This window comes from Myodes glareolus, chromosome X (genome assembly GCF_982192425.1).
Source record: "Myodes glareolus chromosome X, mMyoGla1.1, whole genome shotgun sequence".
Classification (NCBI taxonomy): Eukaryota; Metazoa; Chordata; class Mammalia; order Rodentia; family Cricetidae; genus Myodes; species Myodes glareolus.
The window spans coordinates 117,974,894-117,983,644 of record NC_142053.1 but is presented as its reverse complement, the minus strand read 5'-3'; positions in this window follow the sequence as shown (position 1 = coordinate 117,983,644).

Genomic DNA, 8,751 nt, shown 5'->3' with positions numbered 1-8,751 from the left:
TCCAGTTCCAGAGGGGATCCAACTTCCTCCTTTGACCTCTGAGGGCACCAGGCATGCAAATGGTAGACATACATACATGAAGACAAAACACACAAATAAATAAATGGATAAATGGGGAAGGGAGAAAATTATGGTTTTTTTTTAACTCCTGGGCCTTGAAAGATGACTCGGTGGTAAAGAACACTTGCTGCGCTTCCAGAAGGCCAGGGTTTGATTCCCAGCACCCATATCAGGTAGCTTACATCCATCTGTAACTTCAGTACCATGGGATTCAACACCCTCTTCTGGACTCCCTTGGCACCAGACACACATGTGATGCACAAACTTAATTGTTTTTGTTTTTTTGTTGTTGTTGTTGTTTATTTTTTCGAGGCAGGTTCTCTCTGTAGCTCTGGAGCATGTCCTGGAACTAGCTCTCGTAGACCAGGCTGGCCTCGAACTCACAGAGATCTGCCTGTCTCTGCCTCCTGAGTGCTGGGATTAAAGGTGTGTGCCACCACCTCCCGGCCCGCACAAAATTGAAAACAAACACATATACACATAAACTTTTTAAGGGTTGGTGTTTTTGTGTGACACATACCTTTTATCCCTGAGTTTTAGGTCAGTCAGTTCTACATAGCCTATTCCTGCCTAAAGCTAGTGAGTGTAAGTGTTACAACCCTGAGGGGAAAGGTATCCTCACAGTCAGGAGCCAAGGGATACCACAAAGTCACACAGCACAATAAATCTCACGTAAGAGACTTACTGGGGACTGAGTAAGAGCAAGGCTTTATATAGGCTTTCTTGTGGCGGGGGGCGGGGGTAGAACTTTCCAGGGTGGCATGGGATTAGTGGAATTTTGTGGCCTGATCTTGGAGTAATATCAGGGATTACTGGGATTCTGTGATCTGTTTTTGGTGCAAACTCAGGGATTAGTGAGATTTTTGTGGCCTGATCTAGGGGCAAACTCAGGGATTGGTGGGATTTTATGGCCTGATTTTGGGGCAAGCTCAGGGAGATTGGTGGGATTTTGTAGCCTGATCTTGACATACTCAGGGATTAGTAGGATTTTGCAGCCTGATTTTAGAGCAAGATCAGGGATTAGTGGGATTTTGTAGCCTGATTTTGGAGCAAGGTCAGGGATGGGTGGGATTCTGTGGTCTGGTCTTGGGCTTTTTTTTTTTTTTGTCTCTGTAGGGTGGAGTATGGCTCCCTGCATCTTTAGAGTAGTCTAGGTGGAGAGTTTGCTCCTGTTTCAATTTCAAATGGTGGGAAGAAAAAGGTGCTCAAAGGAGGATGGCCATATATCTGGCAGAACCAACCAAGGAGAAAGAGATGGCAAGACCAATCAGGTAGAGTGGAAGGAGTCAAGAAAGGAAAGAGTCCCAAATCCTATAAAACATCCAGCTACTCTAGACCACTTGGAGGACTCCCCAGCCATGACTGACTTAACACCAGCGCCATCCAACAGGAATGGATGAATCGACTTGTTGGTAGGAGATCTAGAATAGAGAAGGACTCGGGGCTGGAGAGATAGCCCAGTGGTTGAGAGCAGTGGCTGCTCTTCCAGAGGACCTGGGTTCCATTCCCAGCAACCACATGGCAGCTCACACCTGTCTGTACCTCCAGTTCCAGGAGATCTGATGCCAATGCACATAAAGTTAAATAAATGTTTAAAAAAAAAGAGAGAAGGACTAACTTTGGCCTTGTACTATTATGAAATGTACCGTAATATCCACTATGGTACCAAATAACTATGGGTTGAGCTAGGAATGGTGGCATACATCTGTGATCTCCACTTGCTAGGAGGCAGAGGTACAAGCATCTTGAGTTCAAAACCAGCCTAGATTTCACAATACATTGTTCTGGGTGAACCTGAATTACCCTATGTAATTTGTCAAATGAAATTCTAGCAACCTTACTGACTTTTTAATCCATTTAGGGGTTGTGCTAGGAAACAAAAGCAGACACTGCTTATGACAGGAAAATATGTTATGAACTGAATCTATCAAAAAACATGGGAAGTTTATGAGGGGCACTGAAAAAAATTAAAGGAATATCAAGCTTTAAAATGCAATAAAAATAAGATTTGAAACTCACATAATCATTTTTTCACTTTACATTAACATAGTCTATATAATTTTTATGATATTTTTATTATTTTAAATTATGCACATGTGGGTGTGGGTATGTGCACGTGACAGTAGTTGCCTCAGAGATCAGAGGCATCAGATTCCCTAGAGCTGGAGTAAGAGGCTGTTAGAAGTTAGAACCTGTGAGCTTCCAGACATGGGTGCTGGGAATTGAACTAGGGGCCTGTGAAAGAGCAGTATGTGTTCTTAACTTCTAAGTCATCTCTCCTGCCTCACATACTAATTGTATTAAAAAAAATTACGACTATATAACTGTCAGCATTAGTGAGGGCCACACCACTACATATATTAAATTGTAAAATAATTCATCAAATAATTTCTGGGGCCAGATTTTATTTACAAATTTGCTCACCATCTCTCTAGGTAATTAGACATACGGACAAGGAGTCACATAAACAAACAAACAAATACCTGAACCCTAGGCCTACCCACAAACATTTTCTTCCAAACAGTGGCTGTGCTCTGCCATTGATCAAGTCATTGCAGAAGCAAGAGTGATGCTGGGTGGGTGGTTCAGTCAGTAAGCACTTGCTTGCAAGCACAAGCCCCTGAATGTGGGTTCCAGAACCCACTAAAGAAGAGGAGCGATGGCGCATACTTTTAAGTCCAGTACTGGGGAGACAGAGACGCGAGAATCCCTTGTCTAGCCCATTTGATGAGCTCCAGGCCAAAAAAAATTCAAAACAAAACAAAACAAAATGAAAACTCTTTCACACACACACACACGCACGCACGCACGCATGCACGCACGCACGCACGCATGCATACACCCACGCACGCACACAAAGAAAATATTACCCAGGTGCTGCCAGACTGTAATCTCAGTATTGGACAGCGGAGGTACAAGGATCAGTAATTGGAGGCCGGCTTGGGCGACATGAAATCTTGTCTCAAATAAACAACAACAAAAAAGGAAGGAGAGTGTCCATGAAAATACCGTTTGTATTATGGGGCTGAAGAAAGGGTGGAGAAATCAGGGCCGGCTCCACATTACCCATCAGAAGTCATTAAGAGTTAGCAGAAAACACACGTGCTTCTTTCAGTCGGGGATATAAATGCTGATGTTAATACTGAAAGCACACTCAACACAACCCAAAATAGAACACACACAAAAGCTCTGGGGAAATCTAGGCCAGCAGTGTTTTCAAGGGAGCTATCTGCCCTACTTCATTTTTTTCCTCCTATCAGCCTTTAGAAAAGAAAGCCACATAGAAGGGCAGCTGTAATACACATAGGCCCACCTATTAATTTTCCTCAGAATCTGTCTCTCTAGCAAGAGATATGGATGATGAGCACTTTGCCTAAGCCTAGTCAAAGCATGAATTAATTGCTCTAATTTTTTTTAAAAAAATCTGGTTTAAGCATGTACTAGTCACTATTCTCTAGAGAACCAAAAATATATGTGTGTATATTCTGTTGTATAGCAGTTTTATACTAGTGGGAACATTCCTTCCAGGAGAAAGGGGAGACTCATGATACCCAGGGTGTTAATAATCATGAAAACAAACAAAAACCCCAAAAGCAGCATTCAACAAGACTGGAAAAAGGAACTTGCAACATTCGCCAGGCCCTTTCCCAGTGTTATCCAAGTAGTAAACAACCGCTGGGAAGCGGACTGAAAAACAAGCTGCCGAGAGAAGGCTGGGCTGCCCAGAGGCTGTTTTTGGCGCCTGTCCAGCTGCCTGAAAGCTGTGCAGACAGCTCCAGATTGTCTGCTTCCTGGTCTGTCACCCATGTCAAAGTGGGCTTTTCAGATGCCTCTGCCTTTGAATCATCTATGCTCCTCCTGCAGGTCACCTCGTACCTACATTCCTGTTAGCAACCCTGCTAAAAACACATTGGTTCACCAAGATGGCCTTTGTGAAATGGTTACTTTGGTCTGTTTTGAGTTCCCTATTTAGGGTGATTAGGGGTTTCTGTGTATGATGGGAGAAGAAAAGTCTTTCACCACACACACACACACACACACACACGCACGAACACACAACTACAAAAAAGAATTTGTTAATTAGTTCCCACAATTAGATGCCGGATAATTCAAACAATGGCTGTTAACCCTCTGCAGAAGCAGAAACCTGTTAGATACTCAGTCTAAGAAACAGGAAGCCTCAGAACAAACGGGACCAATGACCGCCTTCAAGCTCCTCAGAGAGCGTCTGTGTGGGTAAGTGTTGAGAAGCTGAAGACGTTGGAGTCTAATGGTCACAGGCATGGCCAGTAGACATCCATTGTAGAAGAATGGAGCTTACACACTCTGGCTGGACACTTTCTTTCCCCCACCTTTATTCCATTTGAGTTCCAGGCCTATTTGAATGTTGCCACCCACATTCAGAACAGCTACTTTCCCCCTCAATTGCTGTCCTGCATGTCAATCACCTCTGACAACCCCCCCCCCCCAGATACACCAAGAAGTATGTCTTAATAGTCCCCTAGGCATCTCAGTCTAGTCAGGTTGACAGTCAGATCATGACAAACAATTTTTACACTCCCATGAATTTCATCGAGCCTCTACATTTATCCACTGCCTTACAGAGAATAGAAATGATAGAAACGGCTCCTTCAACTTGAGTGTATCTGACTCCCATAGAGGCTCTCCTTGGTGGACCCTACTTCCAGAGGTTTTCACTTGGTAGCATTATGTTCATTCATTTTTCATGTATTTATTTTTATGTTGGTGCTGGGAATTGAACCCAGGGCTTTGTGTAAGTTAGACAAGTGCTCGTCTGCGAAGCCATACCCCTAGACCACTGAGTCACTATTTTTAAACAAAAGTTTTAAGATACAATGGAGGTGGGCTGGAAATGTAATATAGCATTAGAGTGTCTGTCTGGGATACAGGAGGAGTCCTTGTTGAAATAGAAAAGGAAGAAAGGTATAGTGCGTGGTTGTGCCCTTGCTTTTTTCTTCTGCTATGACATCCATAATATCTCACACAGGGTTGATTCCTTTAGTTTGAGTCCCAGGCAGAAGAACCAAAGCTGACCTGTAATTGCCATGCACGTAAGCAAGCAACACAGTAACTCACTGAAATGCTGGGATTGCTATTTTAGCAGAACTAACTATGCAAACTCCTTATACTGAGTGTATTTGATATTCTGTAACAGGTTTGTATCCTCGTGAAAGTCAAAGAAATGAATGGGAAAAGCTAATACCCTTCCATTTCAATAATATTCTGTGTGTACACGCATATACACCGTTCAGATAATAACAAGAATTATATTGCCACATGCAAACTGTTTTTGTTTCGAGGCAAGGTCTCTTGTAGTCCAGGCTTGCCTCAAATTTGCTGTGTAGTCGAGAATGACCATGAACTCCTCACAAATGCTGGGATCACAGGGATGAGCCATCATGCTCAGCACCGTGTGCAAATTGTTTATCTGTTTTCTCCATGGAAATAGACAGGAAATAGAGCCAAGAGCCATCTGCTTGTCTTGACAAAGGTCACCTTTTCGGAGATGAGTCTGAAAATAATACACACAGAACAGAGAGACATATATACATGCATAACCATGAAATGTACACAAAATAATCAAAGAGAAATAAGAACATATTTCTTTTTGTTGTTTTGTTTTGTTTTGTTTTGTTTTGTTTTGTTTTGTTTTGTTTGTTTGAGACAGGATCTCATTTTGTAGCCCTGACTGGCCTGGAACTCACTAGGTAGACCAGGCTGGCCTAGAACTCATAAGAGATCCACCTACCTCTGCCTCCTGAGTGCTGGGGTTAAATGTGTGCCACCACCGCCCAGCTTCCTTACATCTTCTAACCAAACAGAAAACAACAGTCATTGTTAAAATGCAAACATTTCTGTGCATTTAGAGCAATGAATACCGGGTAGCCAGAGATGAACGAGGTTAGGCACCAGCCTGATCCCCTGCAGGATCACAGATGACTCAAAAGCAGCGGCATCTAAAAAGCCACCACTACATGGGTGACAGACCAGGAAACAGACAACCTGGAGCTGTCTGCACAGCTTGCAGGCAGCTGGACAGGCGCCAGAAACATCCTCTGGGCAGCAAGCCTTCTCTGGGCAGCTTGGCTCGTCAGAGTCTCCTCCCCAGCGGTTGTTTAGTACTTGGATAACACTGGGAAAGGGGCCTGGTGAATCTTGCGACTTTCAGTTTTCACTGGGGTGTGAATAAATGTTACCTCCTCAGTCTCATAAGCCTCCTCCTTCCCTCCCTTCTGGAGGAAATGCTTTACTCAGAGGAAACTGATGTATGAAGCGTGGATTTAAGTTGAATAGACGGTTTATGGGACGTGAGAGCTCTAGAGTCAGTGACGACTATGTGCTCAGAGACACTATAGCCAGAATGGGGATTGTGGACCCAAATACATAGGCTGTGAAAACACAAAATGTAATAAATGGAGCAGTCAGGTGGCTCCTACCTTTCGTCGCCACAACATCATATTGCTACATAGAGAGTTCATGCTTGAAAACCACATAACTGGGTGACAAAATCATATGAATGAGTGACAAAAACACATAATTGAGTGACAAAAAAGAATCACAAAAGATCTTTATTTTTCCTGAGACAGGATTTCTCTATAGCTTTGGAGCCTGTCCTGGAACTAGCTCTTGTAGACCAGGCTGGCCTTTAACTCACAGAGATCCACCTGCCTCTGCCCCCCCCCAATACCACCCCCCCCCGTCCCCGTCCCTGTACCCTAGTGCTGGGATTAAAGCCATGCACCATCATGCCCAGTCACAAAACATCTTTTAAGTAAATTTATAATTTTATGTTTGGTTTCGTTCAAAGCTGTTCCACGACACACATGGCTTATGGACTGAAGGTTTGGACACACCTGGCAGATTTTTCTAGAGTACATTAACCTGAGAATGGGTGCATACAACACCCCATAGCTAGCTATTGCGTAGCTAGGGAGATAGCTAAGTTGGGAAAGTGCTTGCAGACCTGAGGACCTGTGTTGGATGCCTGGAATCCAAGTAAACCAACTGGGTGTGGTGGCTGTCAGCTTGTCATGCCAGGCTGTTCAGAGGATCTCTGGGGCTTGCCAGCTAGCCAGCTTAGACTAATTGGTGAGCTTGGGTGTTCTACTTAGGGTTACTGTTGCTCTGATGAAACACCATGACCAATAAGCAAGTTGGAAGGAAATGGTTTATTTGGCTTTGACTTCCACATTATAGTCTATTATTGAAAGAAGCCAGGACAAGAACTCAAATAAGGCAGGAACCTGGAGTCAGGAGCAGATGCAGAAGCGATAGAGGGGTGCTATTTACTGGATTGCTCCTCATGACTTTGCTCAGCCTGTTTTCTTATAGAACCTAGGACTACCAGCTCAGGAATAGCATTACCCACAGTGGGCTGGGCCCTCCCCCATAGATCACTAATTAAGAAAAAGCTCTATCTACACAGGCCTGTGTCTGTGTCCATGGCCCCTACCACACCTGGAATCTGTAATGATGTCCATGGCCTGTGTTGCCACCAAAACCTTGTGGTTGCCTGGTGTCTGGGCCACACTGTCTTTCAGGACATGCTGATGTGAGTAGCCTGCACTGCCATGTAGGGCCATGAAGAAATCCAGGCCAAGTCAGAGCAGTGGCTGAGGGCCATATCTGGTTTCGTGATCCTACTGCAGCCAGGGTCTGTGGTGCTGATGTCTATGGCCCGTGTTACCACAGGGGTTATAGGAGAACTGGCCCTCCTGACCTGGGCACCAGGAAGCTGGGTCTGCCCCTCCTTCCCCACCTCAGAAAGAGAGCTGTTGCACCCCATCCTGGGAGAATTGGCCCCAATGGAGTAGGTGCAGGAGAGCTAGCCCTGACCCTCCACAGCCCCAGAAGAACTGTCTGCCTCCTTACCAGCTGCCACTACTGGAGAGCTGACCCTGCACTTAGGAGCGCTAACCCTGCCCCTCACCATGTGTTTGGGAGAGTTGGCCCTAATGGCTTAGGCATAGGAAAGCTGGCTTAGACCTTCGCCTGAGGTGGAGGCCCAGACTGAACAACTCAGCTACCACCCAGGCCCGCATCCAGGGTTTTGAGTTGGCTTACCCTAGCATCTGCCCCACCTGTGACCTGCTGGAGCACATGAAGGGACTGGTCTTGTCTAGCCATAGCCACAGGATCTCTGTGACTTAGGCCAATAGCAGAATATCCCAGAGAAGTTCAGGTGATGGGCCAGTATTGATGGTGTACCAGAGGCAAGGCCTTGAACTAGACCAACAACTCGTTGCAATGAATATTTTGCAAGGAAAGCTGTTTGGGCAAAGGGGTCTACTGCATGACACACTGCAGCTCACAAGGCCACTAGAACCAATAAACACATGATGGGGAGGCAGGAAAGAGAGAAGTGAAAAGGGTTTTTTCTTTTTTCTTTTGGGAGTGGCAAGGCTACAAGGGTGGGCGGCAGACATGGGAAGACTGTGAAACGAGTGGAACTGAGTGCATGATGTGAAATTCCCAAAGAATCAATAAAAATATGTTAATATAAAAAAGGAGAGAAAGGAGGAAAAGGAAAGGGAAGGGAAGAGGAGAGGAGAGCAAACAGAGAGGGGCTGGTATTTATGGGTACCTTTAGCCTGTCTGGAAAGTTCCGAAGTTGCTGTTTTCCAAGTAGAAGCTTCATTTGAGGCTACGGTTAAAGTTAGGTGACAGGTT